At 33.2% G+C, this 24,361-nt stretch overlaps 1 long non-coding RNA gene across 3 annotated transcripts in view; it reads left to right on the top strand.

Moving 5' to 3' along the window:
- LOC149425845 (uncharacterized) overlaps positions 1 to 24,361 on the top strand; it is a 423,516-nt gene that overhangs the window by 110,112 nt on the left and 289,043 nt on the right. Inside the window, exon 2 of one of the 3 annotated variants that reach the window (XR_016304257.1) lies at positions 16,091 to 16,219. The exons of 1 other annotated variant lie outside the window; for it this stretch is intronic. This is a non-coding gene — a long non-coding RNA (uncharacterized LOC149425845). Of the gene's footprint in view, positions 1 to 9,857; positions 9,934 to 16,090; positions 16,220 to 24,361 lie in introns of those variants that run through there. One more of the 3 variants, XR_016304255.1, reaches the window with a different exon arrangement.

Genomic DNA, 24,361 nt, shown 5'->3' on the forward strand with positions numbered 1-24,361 from the left:
GCGCTGATAATATTTAACACGTAATAAACACGCGCCCTTAACCCTTTCACACCCGCATTATCGTTTCCACACATATAAAATATGTAATGCTTGATAATACCTCAGAAAATTATTTGAAAATTTTTGGCATTTAATTTTTTTTTTTTTTTTTAGAAATTTTTCTATGTTAATTTGGATTAACATTGGGCGTCAGAGGGTATTTTTTAAATAGTAACGTAAAATAAACATAACACAAAAGTAATGTAAATAACTGTTTCATGTCAAAAATGCACATTGACAATAACATTGTTATTGGGTTTATAAAAATAGTTTATTTTTAAACAAGTTCTGCTGTGTAGTTATTATTACACGTGACAGCTGTTTCGCCCTCTGAAGGCATTATCAAACTATCTATTAAACTATTTGCCTTCAGAGGGCGAAACAGCTGTCACGCGTAATAATAATTACACAGCAGAACTTGTTTAAAAATAAACTGTTTTTATAAACCCAATAACAATATTATTGAATATATAAAAAATAAAAATTGAAATGTAGTTCTACAAATTAAACTTAATAACAATAAATAGATATTATTACGCTTGCAGTAAAAATGTATTTCGTTCGTCCCTAAATAAAACTCTACGCAGATCATCAGTCGATTTAGATGATATTTTACAATATTGAATGAACCAGATAAAAAACAAAGAGGAGTAAAAATTACTTTAATCAATATTATTTCAACTCACTTCTGTGTTTAGATTAGGTAATCAATAAATGTGAATGAATGTGAATACTGAAAATAATAATTATTTCCATATTTTAAATATCCTTACGAGGGTGATACATGTAAAATCCTGGTTGTAGGAAAAGTCGGTGTTGCTAGATTCGATAGAATAGTTAGAATAAATCGATTTAGTGGTAAACATCTGAAGAACTGAAAAAAACAACAGTAAAAATTCTTATAAAATTCTTATTACAACTCGACCCCCTTGAAAATTAAGGTAAGATGTATCACCCAAACTTAAAAAAGTTGGGAACCCTTCTATTGAAATATATTTCTTAAATTTATCGGTTAACCGTTGCGGCGAAAGCGTTAATATCAAAGCGTTTGATGAGAAGGCCTTTACACAAGCGTTTCTTTGCATCGAACGACAAAGCGTTTAATAAATAAGCCTTTATTTGCGTCGGTTTACGTGCGGTCAATCGCGGGGGAGGGGGTGGAAGCGTTTCTTTGAATGGTTTACGGGTGGCCAATAGAGGACGGACGGATAACCGTTTAGTGAGAAAGCGTGTAATGATAAAGTGTTTCTTTGCATTGGTTTACGGGAAGAGTATTACGTACGGGCGAATAAGCGTTTGATGTGAAAGCGTTTGACGAGTAAGCGTTTCTTTGCAATCCTATTGTGGTCTATTGGAATCATTTCGCGCGTAGTTACACGTTTTTTTAAACGGTTATCCCAAAATCCACAAAACTGTTGCAACCATTTTTGAACATAATTGCTTACGAAAAAACTATTTCACGTTATTATACTCACCTCCAATAGGTAAATATAGATTTATTAAATGCAGGATTGAGATCGCTAAAATGTTATTGTGAGTCGAGTTGTTCGTATAGGTACATGTAGATTTATTAAATGCTGGAAGGAGTTCACTAAACCAAATTTAAAAGTTAGGTCTTTTATTCTTCGTCTATTCTCTAAAGTTGAAAAATTTAAAATATTTATTAACGAAATGTAATTTATGTGCTCTAAAGTGATGTTCAGTTTAAAATTTACGAACCGTAGAAAATTTCTTGAATTTCGTTCAACATTATGAATATGCATTTTGTAAAAAGACGAGAAAATTATGGATTCATGTTCTATAAGTCTTCTAACTAGGGAGATGTACAATAAATATAGTTGGGACCATTAATTTATGTTTTAAATTTAAACTTCCTTTTTTCTATAAACTCAAATTCAAAGAAATTTTTTATCTCTAGTAATACCTATGAAGATTTCGGTATCAAAATTCATTTTCAACACAATTTTTCTGTGCACTGTCCAATTTTTTTGGACGTTAGAAAGGCAGGGTTAAATCATGTTAAATTAAGTTAAGATTGCTTTATTTATACTAATTTTCGTTACTTAAAACTTGTTGTTACTTAAGTTAGTATAGAATAGGTTAAGTTTGGCCTGATCAGACTTAACCCGAGCTATTTATTCTTTTGTATCCCAATTTTAGACCCAACCTAAGCAAACCTATTCTAATTCAACATAAGACATAACCTAGCCCAAGCCAATCAATTCTAACAATGTAGGTAAAACCTTGTGTGCAATAATATAACTTCTGTTTTGCTTTTTTTCCTTTTCAGCTTAACTGCTCATTAAGTTCACTTCATGTATATTTCTTACTTTTATTTACATTATTCATATATAATATTTTGAAGTTTAAATCATGTTTTACATTTGTACAATGTATCTGTACTCTTGTCCTACAGTGTGTTTACAGAACATTTTGATAAGTAACTTACCTCAAATTGCTACATTGTGTCTATATAATATTAGGATGTTTAAATCATGTTCTACATTCGTACAATGTATCTGTACTCTTGTAGTACAGTGTGTCTACAGAACATTTTGATAAGGAACTTACCTCAAATTACTAAATTGTGTCTATATACCTAATATTATGAAGTTTAAATCATGTTATACATTTGTACAATGTATCTGTACTCTTGTAGTACAGTGTGTCTACAGAACATTTTGATACGTAACTTACCTCAAATTACTACATTGTGTCTATATAATGTTATGAAGTTAAAATCATGTTCTACATTTGTACAATGTATCTGTACTCTTGTACTACATTGTGTCTACATAATATTTTGATACGTAATTTACCTCAAATTATTACATTGTGTCTATATAATATTATGATGAACATGTCAACACAGTTTCTAACTTCTAACCTAATAATGTAAAATACTGCCACCATGGGTGGAACTACGGTGGAGACTCCCAAGGAGGATATTGTGTTTCCACCTATGACGGCAGAATAACGCCCATGCGAACACCTCGGCACAGGTTCTCTTAGTGAGGTGTTCACAGAACATTACTACCTAAGCTTCAATCATGTATATACAGTTGCATATCACATTTCGTTCTACTACCATGTTTTATATATGGAACATCTATCTGTATAACTTGCACCCAATGTCAATATGTATACCTATAAACTGTATGTATAAGTAAACTGTATGTATAAATGTGTAAATGTGTAAATAAACTGTATGTATAAATAGATAAATAAAAAAATAAAATAATTTACTAATCAAGACATTTGATGTATCTTACTGGATGCATTATACCCAATAATTATTGCATAAAAATTCCTTTCAACACGAATAAAAATGTGTATTGCTAATTTATTAAGAATATAATTTAAACACCGCATTGCATGAATTACCAATGAAATAACAGGTTTGCTGATAAACTTTTAGTAAAATCGAATATATTGTCACGATATCGGAACATGTGGTCATGAAAATCGGATAAATAAAGAAATAATATATCACTATGAAATACAAAAATAATCCGATTTTCGTGAACACATGTTCTGACATCATGATAATTTATTCGTAATTTGTTAAAAGTTTTCAGAAAACCTATCTGTTAGCTCGTAAGGCCTGCAATACCAATAATTATAAGTTATTCTTAAAAAAATATTAATAGTCATTTTGATAATTTGTAGACCGTGTACCTAGCCAAACATTACTTATACTAAACCAAACAACTGTAATATAAACTAACTTACTAAGAAATACAAAAGATTCTAGCACACATTCTAACTAGTGAAATATATTTCATTAGATTATGTTATAATTAAAAGTTAATAAAAAAAATAACAAACGGAAAATGTAAAATGACTCCCGATGCACGGGAAATCCCAGTAGGGAAAACGTTATGAAGTACCTACAATTATTAAAAAAAAAGTTCTTATTTCTTATTAACCTGGGTTAGGATAAATAATATCCTATTCTCTTTGAAGTATTGATTCACAAATACCTATATGACTGATTCCTTTTTTAACTCAACCGTTTGGCATTTCATTGTCTGTAAAATTGTTAAGATAGTCACCTTTCTTTGGACAAATTATACAATTACTGATTTGAAATTAAAACAAAAGTTAGTAACATATCTTATGATTTTAGAGTAAATTTGGTTTAATTTATTAAAATAAGAGAAAATTAGAAACATTCTTTTTTTTAATCTACTGTTCACAGAACTACTAGTAATTAAGGAATAATCTACTACACTTTCATCAGTGGTATCAGATATATTAATCCAATCAAGTACAGACAAACAGCCTCAAAGGGTCAACATCACATCGTCGTGGATACGAACCAAGTGTTAACAATATTCCCGCAGAGACACGTTGCTCTAGATTACAGATACAGAAGTCTCTTAGTGTTACAGTTTCGACTGTGTTTGCTAATTGATTGGAAAACAGAGCATTGTTAGTAGTAGCAAGCAACTAGCTACTAGCCGGTATTCCGTTTCCTTCACTTACTACCATCCAAACGCCCTTGTTCGTAATATAAAGCCTGGTCCAGACGCGTGCAATGCACAATAAAAAAGAATCGTTGTAAGGTTACATTATAAAGTTAATTTTAAAAAAGTTTTTAGCTAACATTGGAAAATATCGATATCTCTTAGAGTATTATAATGCAGATGCATCCGAGTAATGAGTTTTGGGCGTATTTTGATTAGAAATGTTATATCTAAAATAAGGTATTCGATCTGGTATTGCGTTCAGAGCAACGAAATGCAATATTGTCTAAAAGAGCTGGTGAGTCAAAAAGGCATTTCACGACCTTATACAAAAACAGTACAGTATCTTACTATGCCGTATATAGTAGTTCAAGTGTAAAAGGTTTATTAAAATATCAAATAATTATAAGCAATAATTAGTCGCCTGAAATATAAATACAAATTTAAAATATATCCAGTAAAAATAAATGCCACCAGTTCAAACAGTTATAAGATTGCATGTTCATATTGCCATCCAAACGACGAATTCGCGTTGAATTGCATGATGCTTTGCATGTTGCATTGCACCCTTCTGGGCTCGGTATTATTTTGTACCTTTTATAGAAAATTGTCATTGGCAATTGTCAATCCGTGAGACATAGTTAGGATGAAGTCGAATTCTCAAGTTGTTTTTCTATAAAATTATCTTTTAATTACTGTCTGCATTGGTGTTTTCTCATTAAATAAAAAAAATAAAAAAAATTACAGTACGGGTTACATTAAAAATCATTAAAAATAATATAAGTTATATTATTTCTGGCACGTTCCAGAGTAGAAGATACGTTCAGTATCGCCCTGGTGTAAGACTACCATTCAGAATTGAAAAGTTGCTTGATATGGCTTTAGCCGTGTTTGGTGACCTAATATGAATAGCCAGGTACTCTCTCATTCACTTTCCACATTTCTTTCCCCTCCCAACTAACTTAAAGCATCACGAAATACCCTAATTTGCGATGCCATATTCTCACTGGATCCAAACGGTTGGGAGCTGGTGGGACTCCTTTGCGGTATTCACATTAAAAAAATTAAATCACTTTAAAATCAAAGAATGATCTTGCAATTATCAAAATATGATTATTACGGACTTATAGGAAGAATAATAACAAAGGATTATTTAAAAATAGTAATACAAATATAATTCTAATAGGCGTCTAAAAAAATAAATAAAAAATATATTGAAAACAAAAAGATTCATTAGGTAGGTTCTAGGTAGATTAATCTCTTTTCAATATGGGTGGCAGGTTTGGGTGCCGCTGCCCCGGGAACCATTTATTGGTTAACGAACACCTTTGCCATAGGTCACCCCAAGTGGTTCGTTACGTTTGGTAATTTAGCAGGGGTGTTTAGTAGGGAAACCCTTTTACCTCTCCAGCTGGTCTCTTTTGACACACTGACTTGCGCCGCAGCGGGAGGAATCGATCATTCGTCCGCCACTTCTAGACACACTAATCTCTAGATTCCTACCCACCCCTATATCTTTTTAAGTCCCAGAATTTTCGCATCCCCAAAGATGAAATAGGCCGTGATGAAAATTATTTTCCTCAGAACCTCCCGTGGGGGGTTAATGTAAAAAAAAATCTCACAAAAATGAAAAAAAAAATGATTAAGTTAAGGTACTATTTTTCTGGTAGGTTCTTCGAATGCATAAAAATACAAATAGATTCGTAAACTGTGGGCGAAATTTCGTTTAAAAGTTGCGTTCATACTCGTAAATCCCGGAAACTCAAAAATCCAATATTCTGTAAATCGACTTCGTTTGAGGTGAAGTGGATTTATTTAAAATACTAAAGGAACTGATTTTGTTTCGAGTAGGTGGTATTTGAACTTGGTTTGTTTATCCAATATTTAACCTTATGAATACTTTACATTGCGTATTAACTGCCAATCGGCTTCTCGATATCGTGATCTAAATGAGGAAATATTGCCTAAATTAATGTACATATTATCTATATAAACTTATAATCCTTCGAACATAATTTGTTGTCCAAAATAGTTTATTTTCAACGACCACGGGATCATAAAACAATTAATAATTAGTTTTTCCACATATGGCATTGATATACAATAAAGGTATGAGTTTAACCACGCTGCTACTTCTATGATTTGGAATTTGGAATCTAATAATGTGACATTTGTATTCCATTTATGCTAAAAGTCACCGAGGTCTCAGTATTTTCTATAAATCTTTTTCGTGTTGAATAATTGATATGACTTGGCGTCTTGTCTTTTATTATTATTTTACAGTTGGATCTTTAATAGCGTCATACACGATGATAATGATCAACATTGCCGACTTAACATTACATACAGTAAAAGCTGATGTCGGAGCTCACTGCTTTGTGCTGCTGAAGCACATATATTCTGCGTGTGCGTTTCACACGGAGAAATATGAGTATTGCTAATTTATTAAATACAGTAAAAGCTGATGCCGGAGCTCACTGTTTTGTGCTGCTGAAGCACATATATTCAGTGTGTGCGTTTCTCATGGAGAAATATGAGTATTTCTAATTTATTAAAAATCTCTTCAAACTTTTGGTAAACCTGTTGACAACGGGATCGCAGGACTGAATTAACACGTTCCCTGATAAACTTTTGGTAAGTTACGAATATATTATCACGATGTGAATGTTTCATTAACACGTGTTAATGAAAATCCGAGCGCTTAGAATTTGAAGCAATGTAAATACAATACATCTCATGTTTACAAAATGACGTCGAAATAAAACGAAATATTTTTATATTTGCAGAATACTTTTGCCGAAATATTGTTGTGAGAAATAACACTCTATTTTCAACGAAAAAATAACCGAATGCTCTGGTTTCGTTTGCACTCAATTGTCATGCACTGTGGCTAAAATTAGTCTCGATTCACTCTTAATTATCCGACGACGTAATGAAGGTGGAATTACAGGATGTGCAGTCGTGTGTGCAAATTTACTCCATTGTTGTGTGCATTACATACGTAATTTTTTTCACAGCGGTCACTCTACTGATATATTTATCTATTTCTACAAATGTACATTTTGTTTAGAGAAGATTACAGTGTTTGAGCTGCGTGGGTACAGAAATGTTAGAATTTCCAAATATTTAAATAGCGAACCTTATCAATAATTACTTCTCTTTAAAAAAATATTTCTATATTGTATGTAAATAGACACGCCACCTGTTTATTTACTATGTCATTTTATATCTCAACATCCATGACTCGCCCATTGACTTTAAATTTCTTAATCGTGTCATCATTCCTTTCTAACGTCTTAATTACTACTAGTATTCGAGTTCAAATAAATCTCTCTTCTGGTATTGTTTATTTACAAAATAAGATTCCTATGTCCCGGGTAAAAAGGACAACACACACCGGTAGATTGGCACCTCAAACCGTTCGATCTCAAATCGTTGTTGTGAGATGTCATTTCAACACACAAACCTAGATACACATATTATATATTCGCCATTCTAAATGTATTATTATGTAACTAAATAATATAGTTGTCATGCTGACTTTAAATATACCTTTATGTGCTGACACACTTTTCCATTCCAACGAATCACACCAGAGAAATCCAACAATGGGCATTAGCCTCACTATCTTTGCGAATACTGATTATCACTTTCACTAAGCAAGGAACGGAACACAATATTGTCTATCTATATAAGTGCAACACTGCGGAAGAGCAACAAGCTTCAGATTACGTTTTTTGCTTTTTTGTCTTCTTTGTTTCTACGATACTGGTCGTTTAAATCACTGTATTCAAATTCACTGATAGTATAGTATATATTTACTTTTCTAATGTTTGTGAATGTAAATACATAATCTTTATCCCAATTTAAATAATATACTACACGTAAAAGGATACATAAGCTATCATTTGATAATTAAATTGTTTGAACTTCAAATTGAGAGTTTGCTCTTTGAAACAATTATCGTTAGAATATATTATTTGTGTGTATATTAAAATCACTTTGGCCCTGCCGAAAAGAACTTTGAAGCCCTTATAGTTTGCTGGTTCGTATTACTTGCCCTTGCCACTTGTATATTAAATACCAAAATTGTGCCCGATAAAGGGTTAAGTGTACCTTGTAACGATTTGTTAGTAACTTAAACAAACCTAAAGCAATGTAAGTTAATCCCACCACGAGTATAAATTATGAAAATTATATATTTGTAGTGAGTTATAATTAGAAAGGGATTTACCACCGGCGCGTGATAAAATAACACACGAATAAAATCCTCCCTGGCAAGATTATGTGAAAACGAATATATCTCCCTTTTCTAGGTACAATTTATTAAAAAATATAAAGTCTTGACGTGTACGATGAAGTAAGTAAAAAATCGGTTTTATTATTCCGTCGTTGGGAAAGTGGTAGAGCCCCTCCAATGTTCCAGATATTGCTTTTCGTATTCATCAAGAACGCAAAATTAATTACATTTAAAAAAATAATAACTAACTTTATTGATGATTTAAAATTTTATTTTGTTCTCCAAATTATTTTGCATCTACATTGCACTAACATAGACGATATTGTTCGTATTTCGTTGCGTGATGCTTTAAACTAATTACTCTAAAAACACAACTTGGCCATATAATTTGTGCGCAGGCCTTTAATTTTAAACTCATGAACACACCTTGTTAAAAGAAACGCGACGAGCTTGTTTATTGTTTTGTGTAATAATGTCAAGAAAGTGATCAAGTGGGAATTAGGATTAAAAATCTTTCAGACCGGTATTGTGAAAAACCTTAATTCGTGTTTGGTTTATTGATTACTTTCAGAATCCACAGTCACTGAGGGAAAAAAATACATTAAAACATAGTTATATAACTTATTCCAGAGCGGTTGTGTGCAATACTCACACGATCGGCCATATTGAAAGAGGTTGAACAGTAAGAACAGAATTCTGTTTGAATATGTGAAATATAAATAAACCAAACCATCGACCAAGCTATTATTCATATCGATGAATCAAACGCATACAAGTTTAAAAAATGAAGTAGGTACCTAGCGTTAATGTTTCAGACAAGCAAACTTATTTTATTGATTGAGATTATTTATTTGTTATGTGTCTATTAGCATCTCCTTAATTCATTTTCTACCTATTTTTATACAGATACATGTTTTACGGCTGTCATTTAACAAAGTGTAATCTTGTTATTTAAATACACAACTCTTTTTTAATGTAATTGAATAAATTTTCAATGCAAACGTATAATTGAATGGGTATGAATAATATCTTCCTAAATAAATATCAATATAATACTGAGCTAATTACTTTAGCTCTAGTTTTATAAAAATGTGTATATATATTTGCAGACGACGCACTGATATGCCTTCATGTGTAAAAGGAGAAGATGATGAACCCACATGGAAAGAATTATATAAAATAGCCAAATAACATATCCATATGTTTGAATAAAGATAAACCAAATAAATGATCATTGGAAATAGAATACTTAAATACCAATAAAAATCGCAATATTGATAGTGTGTGGGGTTTTGTTTTATTTAAGGATTTGTTTGAAATGGAATAATGTAATTTAAGGCAGCAATAATGAACTACAAACTTACTTTTTCTTTGTTGCAGCATTTTACTATAAAATAGAGCTATGAGAATTATACTGGAGAAAAATAGATAAAACGATATCGAAATGTTGAAAGAGTAATATCTTGTAATAAAAACAAATTATTTACACTATTTAAAAATAAATTATGGCAATACATCACCTGAATTTCTAAGAAAAAATGAAACTACATCACAAGGTATATACTTAAAATATCCATAGCTTAAGGAAAATTCGTAGCAGTCTGAATATGCCCGTGATAGGCTGTAACCGGTAACGGTCAGAAATAAATAAGTTTTAAATTGTTCCAGTATAAATTAATCGAATTAAATTTCCATTTAAAAAAAAAGTCGTTTATGTACGGTGCGATCGGGATCATTCAAGAATAATAAGTATAAAAAAAAATCTTACGAAAAGTTGTAACCAATTTAAGTGGGCTGACGAACTAGCAAGGAAAGGGGCGAAAGCACCACTTGTAGGATCCGAGCCGGCCGTAGGAGTAGCAGCTTGCCACACAAAATTACATATTGATACGTGGGTCAAATCCCAGCACTGCAAAGAATGGGAGAGGGCACCTGGAATGAGACAATCCAAAGGACCCATAAAAGGACCAGACCCTAGACGAACAGAAAACTCACTGAGGGAACTGGTAGGACTACTAACAGGACACTGTCATCTCAGGAGACACATGCAGATATTGGGAGTGGAAAACACCAATAGATGCAGGAAATGTGAAGAGGATGAAGAGGCTCCAATTCACCTATGGTGCCAATATCCTGCCCTGTTGGGAACTAGGCTCAGAGACCAGGGGAGACATACAGTAGAACCAGAAGCCATAGCCACATACCCAATAACAACCCTGATGAACTTTATTAAAGGGACTGGGTTGTTGTTAAAGGATTGAGGTAAAATGGGAGAGAGCACAATGGACCTATGGCTTAAGTGCTCACGGGAACTACGTGTAAACCGTCCAAAAAAACTCTAAAAATATAAATGACAACATACAGGATTTCCAATAAGAGGTGTTATTTTGAATAGCCCGCTATTTCGGTAGATGTTACTTTTGAAGTTGTCATTTTTTGACATTTGACATGTAGAAACTACGCCATTAATAAAAATGGAACGATGCACGCTTCAACAACGCATTGAAATTATTAAAATTCACTTGACTGAATCAAATGCAAATCATCTTGAGTGATGAGGCCCATTTCCACCTCGGTGGCTGGTCAAAAAGCAAAATTGTCGCATCTGGGGCTCGGAAAACCCAAGAGTTATTGTTGAAAAATCTCTCTATCCTCAACGTGTGACTGTTTGGTGCGGTTTATGGTCCGGCGGAGTCATTTGACCTTACTTTTTTGAAAATGAGGCTGGAGCAACAGTTACGGTGAAAGGATTGCGCTATCGAGAGATGATTAATGATTTTTTGTGGCCGGAATTAGATGGTATTCATCTGGACAACGTTTACTTTCAACAAGACGGCGCTACGTGCCACACAAGCAACGAAACCATTGATCTTTTACAATTGAATATCAAAATAACACCTCTTATTGGAAAACCCTGTATTATAAATGTAATTAAGGATTGCATTAGAGCATAGGTAAGTATTGATAGACTATTTTAAACTATTAATAAGTTTCTTCTCAAAATCGTCTATTAACTTTAATATTACATTATAATATTCTGATTGACATCAAGCCAGTTAAATTAAGTTAACCTACTAAAATGTTTCTATAACCTCGAAAAATAAAATCTGTCCTTTTTTTAACATTTATGATACTCGTCAACTAACTGGGACACACTGAAATATTCAATTATTTTTTTGTGCCATTTACATTCATGATAGTTATTTACTGTCATGGTACAATATAGAAAGTAATAAGAAAAAACTATAAGATTGTATAAGTAAAAAGACAAACGAAAGAATAATATACATTACCACATAAGTTAATGAAAGAAATGAACAGAAGAAGGAACAAAATTCAAAAACCTGTTGACCTCGTTAATATATAAACCATAGTATATTTCTCATAATAATACACAGTAGAGAACCTTCATCTAATGGTAAGAACATGAAAGTGAATCAACATTAAAATATCAAGGTTCATGACAGTTGGTTTTAAAAATAATTCTTTAAAAGTGGACAGCCTGGTATTTACGATTCCAATTCTTCAATTTTTTTTTTATTAAGATGATGTTTTTACGGCCTGTAAAACATCTAAAATGCACCGTTTGCACGCGCGTGCATGCTATCTGAGCATTGAGCCAAGTTTTAAAACAAACTTGCGAAATCTTTCACCCGAAGCAATCGCAATAATCAGATTTGGAGTGAAAGTTGGTTTTTTACGCAAAGTAATTCTCTTTATTCGACACTCATACAATCATATGAAATAACACTTCAGAAATACAAAATAAGCTTATATGGAGGAGAAGAAAACAACGGAGGATGTGTTAAATATCTTATAGCAAACTTACGAGTATTTATCGAACCTTTGTTTTTGGGATGACTGCGATTTATGTAATTGATCAAAAATGTTGTGAAAATCCAGCGTGAATTTGATATGTATAGTTAGTTTATATACGTGAAACCGCATAAGAGTACTCCCAACCGTCTGGAGCCAGTGAGACATATGACATTCCCAATTGGGATATGTTATGAAGCTGAAGTTAGTGGGGGGGAGATGGGGAAGAGGAAGGTGGGGAAGTACATAGCTATTCAGATCTGGTCGCCAAATACGGCTAAAGCCATTTCAGACAACTTTTCATTTCTGAATGGTGGTCTTACACCAGGTCGATATTGAGAGTATCTTCCACTCTGTTAGATATTTATCAACGTATGTAAAATTATTTTTTATCTCGAACTCTTCAAGTTTTAACTATCGGCAAATAGTTTTTAGCTACCCAATTTTAATTCCATTGAAACTACTTATAACTTTTGAAATATATATAAAACATGTTTTTATACTTACGCAGGCGCCCTTTGCTTTCTTTGAGATATGTGCGCTACAAAGCTAGAAAAAAACTTAAAATTATAGTTTAATTACATTAAGAAACATCTAGCCGTGCTCTTTTTTACATTAAATCTACACAAGAGGCCCTAAGGAAAATAAATTCCCTCATGGCCTGTTATCTTTTAGGATGCTGTATGGAGGGTCTTTTTGAAGGTAAGGGAGGAGATGAAGTTCTGTTGGAGAAGTGAAAGGGTCTCCCCGAACCAGCCTCTCCCGATCTGGCACATCACGCAGCTGGTGGAATACACCTCACCCGATGATCCCGGGCTCCCTGCTAAGTCACCAAACGTAGCAAACCACTTGGAGTTACCTATGACAGAGGTGTTGGTTATACAATAAATGGTTTCCCGATGGCGGCACTCAAACCCGCCACCTAAATCACATACACCACAGGATAAAGAAAGACACAGGAAGGTCAATGTGGGCGTGTTTCGTGATACATAAGTCTGACCATTCTTTGCTTTTATTCAGAAATTCTGTCACTCGGTACAAATTCAAATGGAATGGCGAATACAATGAAAAGCAGTGAAAGAGAGACAGAGTATGCAATGTAGATTGGCTGTCTCGATGTATTAGTCAAATGGTACTAAAGGTGACATTGGATTCCACTCAAATTTAGATGAAATCAATTTCTATTTGTGGCTGCTACATTAACGTGGTTTACACAAACAAATACTGATATTTATGTACGTATGTGGTTCAGATATAGATAACATAGTAAGCCATAGAAAAACCATTATTTGTATAGTGATTGATATAAAGCAAAGTATCTAGGTATTATATAATATGAGAGAGTTTCAGTATAACGGGTTAGACCTGAAATAATTATTTCATTATTATTACATTTAGTAGATATGATTTTACTGATCATGTAAGTTTTCTTAGTTTTGCTCTGATACAAACAAGGATTATGATTTTTGCATGGGGTAGAATTTATAAGACCATCTTTTTGAAAAAATATGCTATCCTAAAACTTTTAGGATAGCATATTTTTTCAATAAGTTTTACAATAAAAAATACATATTTTTTACATGTATGTACCTAAATGTAACCCGACAGTTGGACAGTGCACAAAAATATTACGAATACCTAGATACAAAGTTATTCAAAATTAAAAAGAGCTAAATTTTCATTTTTTTTCGAAAACCAACAGACTGATTGATATTTTACCGATGATTCTCAGATAGGTATATTCTTTTGCTATTCTTCTGCTATTTTCTGTATATTTTCACTGATTGTCCAGTATTTATAATACAGGGTTTTCCAATAAGAGGTGTTATTTTGAATAACCCGCTATTTCGGTAGATGTTTTTGAAGCTGTCTTTTTTTGACATTTGACAAGTAGAAACTACGCCATTAATAAAAAAGGAACGATACACGCTTCAACAACGCGTTGAAATGATTAAAATTCACTTGAGTGAATCAAATGCAAAGCATCTTAAGTGATGATGCCCATTTCCACCTCGGTGGCTTCGTCAACAAGCAAAATTGTCGCATCTGGGGCTCGGAAAACCCAAGAGTTATTGTTGAAAAGGCTCTATCCTCAACGTGTGACTGTTTGGTACGGTTTATGGTCCGGCGGAGTCATTGGACCTTACTTTTTAGAAAATGAGGCTGGAGCAACAGTTACGGTGAATGGATTGCGCTATCGAGAGATGATTAATGATTTTTTATGGCCGGAATTGGATGGTATTGATCTGGACAACGTTTACTTTCAACAAGACGGCGCTGCGTGCCACACAAGCAACGAAACCATTGATCTTTTACGATTGAATATCAAAATAACACCTCTTATTGGAAAACCTCGTATTTTACATAATAACTGGAATTTTTTGTAACTGATATACCTACTATATTCAAGCAATTGTATTGCACAAGTAAATAGTATTTAATTATTTATACATTGTATAAGAAATAGAATAGTTACCCAGTTAGACCTGAGAATATTTTTCTACTATCTGGGTAATTTAATCAGTGAATTAATAATATTATGTAACATATCATCAATTTGCATTTCTTCATAATTTCAAAAAGGTTTAATTTATTTTAAATATTAATGTTTTGATGGATCCTTCACACATCGGTAGTATTTTTGAAAATAATATTAACAATATTGATATTTTTAGTAATTTCAACATAATATGTCGGCATCGGTTTTGCTTCTAATGAAAATATGATTGCGTAACATCGTCACCTGGATACGAGGATTTTAAAAGGCACGCGTTAGTACGTGAGTCGATTTCGAATTCACCGCAGACCGCAAATCTATCTACTTACTAATTAGATGCGTCAACATAATTAAGTACTCCGCATATTTAAGAATATTATGTTGTGCTTGCTAATATTACATTAATATACATATAAATAATATTGTTAAAAAAGCGATGTTCACTGACATCTAGCGTCAAGATAATTGGAGTTGGTAAAACAGAGTCTATGTTCAAATGTAATTAGTACTGTTTTGACAGTTTTTGTTAGTGGTGTTAAGTTTTTACTATAAAAAGCAAAACACTAGTCATTACCTTCCTCCTTTTTCAAAAACATTAAAGCAGCTCTTTGTAACTGAGTTTGCAAAGTGCCGGGCCGGGAAAAAATATATTTATAATGTAATTTCATTAGTGCAATAAAAGTTCCGTTATTCTGAAGATAAATGCGTTTATTTAAACTGAAGATCCCAGGAAACATTACAATATTTAACAAATATATATCTTTTTAAAAATCTCGATTTTCATAATTACGTTTCTTTTGATAATTCTATGACGATGGTTGCGAAATATTTTTTTAAAAAGATTTATTCGACTTATCGTTCTAAATAAAAACAAAGAACTGAGAAAACAGGCAGATTCTATAGAAAAAACATCCGATTCCATGAAGATACATAATATTTTCTCTTTAACGATAAATTAACAACTAGTAGTAATAGTAATGTAATTCCTAAAGTGTATGTGTGGTAAAACCATGTTATAATGTGTTACAGATGTGGAAATCCATAAAGAATTCAAGGCCGATGGTGATATAAGTGCAAAGATTAAGATACAGAAAGAGACACATCTGAGAAGGTTTGGATATCGGGTTCGGACATGTAGGGAGATGAACGGAAGAAGGAATATCATGAAGTGATTTAAATAAGAAATTGGATTTTCCCTAGAAATTATGGGACGATTGAGTGAACCAACTACCTACTTCAACAGGTCACTTCAAGAGTTAAAATTACGTCATAAGAGTATGTGTGCGACGATGTATAAATGTGAATTCATCAATAGTTTAGGCATGCCAAGAGAAGAGGTGTAGAGCATTTTATCCTGTTTTCTTTGCATTTTTAGCCAGTTACGCGGTCATTATCGAACCCGCAACATATACAGACTCAACTTTAAATACATAAAGAGGCCGATATATCTATGTATATTAAAATAAGGTATGTGGCTGGAAGATCATAAATGCAAGGAAAACAGGATAAAGCGCCATGTAGGTGTACCTCTTCTCTCGGCCTCGAAAGAGAAATATTAAAAAAGGTTTATTCGAGTTGACTTTTAAAAACTTTCACATGCATATTTGTTTAGATTTTTCGCAATACGGACTCTGGCGCGCCGTATATAAAAGAGAACCTTCCAGAACTTTCTAAAGCATTCTGGGACCTTCTCTAAATCTCCTGGAACCTTCTAGACTCACCGATAAACTCCGCCACTCAGTTTGGAACCTTATAAAACTTTCTGGAAGCTTCTGGAACTTTCACCTTCCAGAATTTTCAAGAGCATTCTCGAACTTTCTGGAACCTTTTAGACTCACCTACACACTCCGCCACTCAGTTTCGAACCTTCTTGAATTTTCTCCTTCCAGAACCTTCTAGAGCATTCGCGAACCAGACTCATCAACACAGTCGGCGGGCCCGTTCTGAAATAATCTGAAGCATTGGCGGCATTCCCATAACAAAAAACATTTTCTTCACCCATTCTCGCCTACGCTCAGCCACCCCTACCAAACTCTCTTACTTTCGATATGACACCAAGGGCTATCTACCACCATAACCACCGATGGGTGGCAGTGGCTGGTTACGAAGAAAATTAGGCGGGTAGGGAAACCCTGGTTTCTTTTTATAACATATATATATATTAGCTAAGATCAATATATATTAGCCGAATCAAATACGCACATAAATGTAACTGTTCAATTATTGACAAATGATTATTTCCACCTTGAAACTTAACCCAGTTTACTTAAATTCACAACCCTAAAACTTTACTCCAAATCATTAATAAGAACGAGCAACACCGGGTTCACTTCAGTTATTTATATAAAGAAGATTGCCTTTGGCGGCCGGCGTTTGTTTGATTTTTATAAAATCTCTAGTTTTATTCCGAGATTGATGAAATTTTGCACATTCCACAAACCTTGAAGACAGGAGGAACGCCACTGTCTGATTTTTAAAAACTCTGTAAAGACCGAACAAATAATTAGCTAGTTGACTTAATTAACTAGTAATTAATAATTTGATTTACTAGAAAAAAGTCAGATATAATCCGCCTATTTGCCAGCATAATCAATTCGAATATTTCATCAGAAGGATATAGTTAACGTTTTGAATTGGAATATTCAGCTTAAATGTAACAAATCTAAAAAATGTGTGCTGTACCATTTCTGTATTTTAGAAATGTATTTTATATAATGGAGACCGAATAGGCGAATTATAAACTACCTGACTTCTTACTAAAGAAGTGTTCAATGTTTTCAAGCATTCTAGGTAGTTTAGAATAGATTGTTACGAACCATGTATTAGTTATTATGTTATTAAAAATTGTGAAGTACTTTTTAAAAAGTTATTCAGGTGTTTCTTTTTTATGTGAATACCTCACAAGAAATCTAAATGTTGATGGCCTATGGGAATATGGTATAACCAAATGTAGCACGTTGTGAGGCTGAAGGTAATGGGGAAGGGGACGGGTAATAGAGTGGTTGGGAAGTACCCGACCATTGCGTACCTCGATTAGTAATTCAATAATCTCACTGACTATTAGACGCTCCAGGCGGCACTCTCAAAAAAGTCAGATCTGGTCATCAAACCACGCCAAATCCATTTCAAGCAAAATTTCGATTCGGAATGTTGATCTTCCACCAGGACGATAGGTACTGAGAGAATGTTCCATTTTCGGGTATATAATTATTGTGTTCTTATTTAGTATAATTTTTTTCTACTGCACGCTAGCCACCAGCTTGGTTATATGGGTAATGCCTTCGAACAAGGAAACGGCTTTTTACTGTAAATTTTCTTATCCTAAATAATTTAATTAATGAATATTCATTCCCCTTTCTCGCTGGCAAGACTACATCTGCCGGAAAAAAAACATAAAATAATTAATTTATCGATGATTCATCAATAATAATCATTAGCGATAATTGTAAATTATGCAGCATAATCGATTCGACATTTTCATTTATTATTAAAGCACCTATTTAAACATGAGCTCAATACTGGTTGGTTTTAATAAAAATAGTGCTTTCTCTTCATTTTCGCAAATGCGTCCTATCACTTTTATATTAATATATGGTGCCTTTGCAACATTAAGGTAGGCGACATCACGCCATACGCAGCATGGCTTGGTCTATTCCAGCATATCGCTCGCCATACACAACCAATCGAAATTTATAGCGAGCGATATGCTGAAATAGGCCATGTCACGAAAATATAGCGTGCTCAAAGCGTGGTTTGTCACGAGGTTAATATGAACGCGGTCTAGTTCATTCCCGCATTCCGAATTTCTATCGGCATGTAAGTCCTTTGTTTTAAGTTCTTAAAAACTATAGTAATATTATTTTGAAGATAATCTCCTTTCGTTAGTAATTATATGAAAATCTCTCTGTAGAAAAAGTCACAATCTAAACTCTGAAAATTATTAAAAAACATACCTGGTCCAATGGTATGTTTAGATTTGCGAACCGAAACGTGAGCCGAGCCACACACGTCGGGAAAGGAACGAAACGACTGCAAGTGTCATGGCGTGTCGCTCAATTTGCGGTTATTTTAATCTTTCCCATAAGTTGAGGTTGTCGAGCTGAGCCACGACTTAGGGGAAGGGAACGAAGCAGCCGCAAAAGGCGCTATTCGATTGGCGCAAATTGTCGTATTTAACTAAAATGTCAAGAGATTTTACATTTATTTTAATAACCAAGTAACGGCGTTTACATGTACATTTACATAGTTTACATAATATATTCATAAACAGTGCAATAGATATAATACATTATTGTACAAGAAAAATTAAAAATTGCGACATTGAAGACGATGTGTTATAATAATATTAATGTGAATGAAGCAAGGAGTGTTTGCCGTGTTATTTAGTTAGTTTTATTCCATTAGTTAGCCTAAAAATAAACTGATGTATTTTCTTCTATCCGCGGGGCTCCTTCTGATTGATAGCCTAAATCTGTCTAGCACAAACTAACGACGTTACAATTAGAGGTGGGTCCTATGAGTACTTTTTGTTACTGGGTACAATGAGTACAGGTACAGAGAAATACCTGGTAAAAATACCGGTGACAAAATACTCATAAAATATTTATATCTTGATTCCTCCATTTATTATTCCAAATCCATGGGGAGGAGGGGTTGTTAGAGAATTTCTGTAAAACATAATTTCCCACAAAAAATTCCGTATCGATAAATTCCCCACAATTTTCCGGTCGCAAAATATCACCATAACAATTAGCCGTCAAAAATACCATTCGAAAATACCTATATCAAAAATACCCACTAAATACTCACATTTTGTCACAAATCATCATAAAAAGTACCCGTCAAAAATACCTACTAAAAATACCCATTAAAAATACCCATCATAAATACCAATCAAAAATACCTACTAAAAATACCTATCAAAAATACCTATTAAAAATACCTGTCAAAAATACCTGGTAAAAGTACCTATTAAAAATACGTAGTCCCGGTATAAAATATTTATGAGTATTTTGGAACCAGGTATTTTGGAGATCTGTCACAAGTACAAAGTATCGCATGGAAATACCCGGTACTTTTACTGGGTACGATAAATACGTCTCACAAATTTAAGAAAAATGTGGCAAGTAAGAAACACTCGTTTAAAATAAATTCTTAATTCATAGTTGTTCAAATTATAAATGGCTTTCGTATTTAAAAGTTGCGTCAAATACCAACTACCCAGAGAAAATGCAATGCCGACTAAAGTATAGGCTTGGGAGCCTGACGGATTTTGAGGTGTAGTCGGTGCCTTGCCATGACAGCGACGGCAGTTTGCGAATGGCCGTAATTGTTGTTGATAATCGTTATTACTGCTGATTTGTGTGTTGTTTTACCGCAAGAATATAAATAAACAGTGTGATTAGACTATTAGCTTACTTGGCGATATCAGTTTCTTTATAATTTGGCAGTTGCGCCCTCAGACCTGTACTCTAGTCGGCCTTGCATTTTCTCAAACGACGTGACGCCTGAAATGTTCGGGCGGGAAACATTTATAATAATCGGTAACAATAATTAATTTGCTTGTATTTACAAATGAAATGGCATTCTTTGGCTTTTACTAGTGTTTGCCGAGTAATTAATATACTTTCTCATTGCACACATTGACTAAAATTGATGTAATTTTTTTCTTTCCACTTTGAAATTTTTATATATTGCGTCTATATGTATAACGTCATTGGTATAAACCAAATAAATAAACCAATATTTTAACACGAAATAAACATTGAAGATTTTGAACAGTTTCCTATGTCTTTTCTATCGTCGCGTCATCTTTAAAGGCTAATAATTGCACATCCGTGATGTTAATAAAAACCTCTTATACTAAGTAGTACCTACTCGTGATGCCAAATATCAGTAATTGCATTTTGAGAGAACGTTACACACTCACGTCTGTAACGTTCTCTTGAAAGATTTTGTTTTTGCGCTGTCTTTTTTTTTTACTGATTTCTAATTCAGTTCTTTCCAACGTCTAAACCAGTGATTTCCAAAGTGGGACACATCGCCATCTGGGGACGCTGGAGAGGGTAGTTTTGGTGGACTTAGGGCAACAGGGAGGGGGGTGGACGGTGAGCGCAATAGAAGGCGACCTTTAAAATGTTCAAAATAATGATCAGCATTTATTTTCCGCATAAATGTCATTTGTTTCTTCATTCTTTATTCGGTGACACGGTTATTAGAATTATTAGGTATGCTTAGACCACCAAGCTAGGCATATGCCCGTGTTAAATGTTTGTTTCACCATGCTTTTTTACAAAGTATTTTTCAAAATAGGTAGATACGTATTACAACCGACCGATTGATATCTCTAGTTTGCTTCTAAAAGGGCCAATGTCAGTTTTTCGTTGTATATATTTTTGCGATTACGGTTCAAAATAGGGTTAACTTCGATTAATATTTTTAAGATTTTTCGGTTCTAGAGAGGCCAATCAATCATACACTAGAAAATTACTTTTATTTAAATGTCAACATGATAATATTAAGTTAATTTTAATGAATAGCTTTGATCACTTAGTTATTTAGGTAACATTGATATTTTTTATTTGATTTGGTACCTACCACAATAGTCACAAATGATAGAATTAGGGAAGGTTTCAGGCTGAGGGAAGTTGGGAGGAGAAGGATATGGAAAAAATAAAAGTACCTGACTACTCAGACCTAGCCACTTAACAAATATAAAACCAATTAATTCAATATTTCGGCAATGAAAAGTATCAGCAAAAAAAAATTGTGGGTGTGGCAATGAAGCAATATTATTTTAAAAGGGGGTGCCGAGTCCAATACGTTTAAGAAACACTGTTGTAAACCACAAAGCTCACCAACTAAGGAACTAAGCATGATGCAAAAACAACACCTGACAAGAAATATGATAGTCTGCATCAAAAGTTCATAGTCGTAAAAATGCACGTGCCGCGCGCCCCGCGCAACTCATCACAACCTAACACGACATAAAGCAACCTACAACCCAAGTGTGTTTGTCCTTCTAATCCTAACCTCCTAACAAGGTAAAATGCACTCGCGCAATGTATGCACAACAGTTGCAGTACGCCAATGTCTTTAGAACAGGGGTGCATTCCCTACAATAACATCGATGTCAGAAATGTCTCGAAATGTCTCGGCGATCTCTGCTCTGATTTGCTCTTTTTAGAATTTATGTCAATGCAAATATTTCTATATCGCTACGTCATTTCCATCAGGAGTCATAAAAATTTGAAAAAAATCAAATTAATTTGCGTTACGCCATATTCTTTGTTCCATATAATATATGTAATTGTTCATAGGAGACAAGCTTTACTCAAATAGCGAAGTATTCTGGTTAAACCGTGTAGTAACTAAAAACTAGTAAATTTTAAAATTGCTTTATGTCTATGATATCATAAAAACCTAAATTATTAAGCTACATAGTTTTTTAACCGTAAAAGGCACAAAAACAGATATTTTAATATGATGTGTCCCTCATTCCTCCACCAATGGCTGCACGATACATAATTAATTTTTAAGTACCTAACTGTAAATGTATTACAAATTTTCTTTTTGAATTCCAAATTTTTAAAAAAAAATCATAGATGTCCAAAAATATCGCACTCGCCTGAATTATAATATATTTATTTGTTTATTTAGACATACCCAGTACGTTATGATAGAAGTGATAAGGTATATTAAACTATACTTGGTTCAAGTACCTATAACGTATGCTTTAGGTACTTTATTATATGTATTCATAAAATATCTTAATAATTTCGGCTGATATGAGAACAGTTCATATGCATACATTATATGAGTAATAATAATAAAAAGGAAGAAAGTGTGTGGAGAGATAAAGAGATTTTTTATAATGAAGAATTATATGCTCACGAGTTGTAATCGACTGATAAAGTTTAACGAAAAATAAAGTGGACGTACCTAGTTCTAAAATATGAATTAGTTTTGTATGTTAGCAAAGAATCATGCCTAAGTGTGGTAATTTTTCGTAGTGGTTGTATGTTGTGATTGATGGGTTATTTGCTGCATTTGTGATGTTGGTTTCTATATGAAGTAGCGTAATGAGCCTGGTACGCCTAGATGGAACATTTGAACCAATGACGGATTATGTATAAATTCTTTGATTTCTTATTTGGTACCTACTCGATGTTTTTTTCCATCCCTACCTGCAGTGACGTTGCAGTTCCAACACCCCGGGGAAATGACACGACCAAACCTGTCTCTCTCTTTCCCCGCAACACCCGATTGTCTGCATACCCCTCCTGCCGGGGAAGATAAACGTATCATGATGATGAGACACTCGCAAGAAGGGGCATCTCGCCAAATAAATTGGATTCTTCGGAACACAGAAGTAGCGAGCACCTCCTACACTACTTTTATCATGTGCTGGAACGTACAGTGTACTTTATTTGATGTTTTTAGTTTTGTTTTACCTGCAGTTTTATTTTAAATTTTGTAATTTAAGAGAACTATAATAGAGTACCTATGTGTCAGATTTGTTTAGATATTCTAAGAGTAAAAATGGCTAGGACGCGGGTTATGTTGTAATATAATGTTCGCATTATATTTGATTCCAGATAAATTCGCTGTTTTTGAACGTACTTCATCATAAAATACTACTCTGATTTTAATTTGGTTTTAGTACTACAAATCAACATGTGTGCAATTAAAAATATTAAATATTTTAACGCAACTATAGTTTTTTATCGTGTCAACTGTAATTACTTCTTTACACGAAAATTTGCAAACCTCCACAAATATTTTTCAAAAGCTAAATGTTTGTTCATCGAAGTATTTCAAAATTTTAGGGAGCGTTTATGGTAATTTTTTAAATGCCAACTGAAAGCGAGATACTCTATCTTTCTAACACTGTTTATATCGTATTTCTCACCGCAATAATAATAATATTTTCTAATGCCAACTGAAAGCAAGATATTCTCTCTTTCTAACACTGTAATAATAATAATATTTTCTAATGCCAATTAAATTGAAAGCGAGATATTCTCTCTTTCTTACACTGTAATAATAATAATATTTTCTAATGCCAACTAGAAGCGAGATATTCTCTCTTTCTAACACTGTAATAATAATAATATTTTCTAATGCCAATTAAATTGAAAGCGAGATATTCTCTCTTTCTTACACTGTAATAATAATAATATTTTCTAATGCCAACTAGAAGCGAGATATTCTCTCTTTCTAACACTGTAATAATAATAATATTTTCTAATGCCAATTAAATTGAAAGCGAGATATTCTCTCTTTCTTACACTGTAATAA

This window comes from Hesperophylax consimilis, chromosome 2, assembly GCF_061612785.1.
Source record: "Hesperophylax consimilis isolate HC1 chromosome 2, BYU_Hcon_1.0, whole genome shotgun sequence".
NCBI lineage: Eukaryota > Metazoa > Arthropoda > Insecta > Trichoptera > Limnephilidae > Hesperophylax > Hesperophylax consimilis.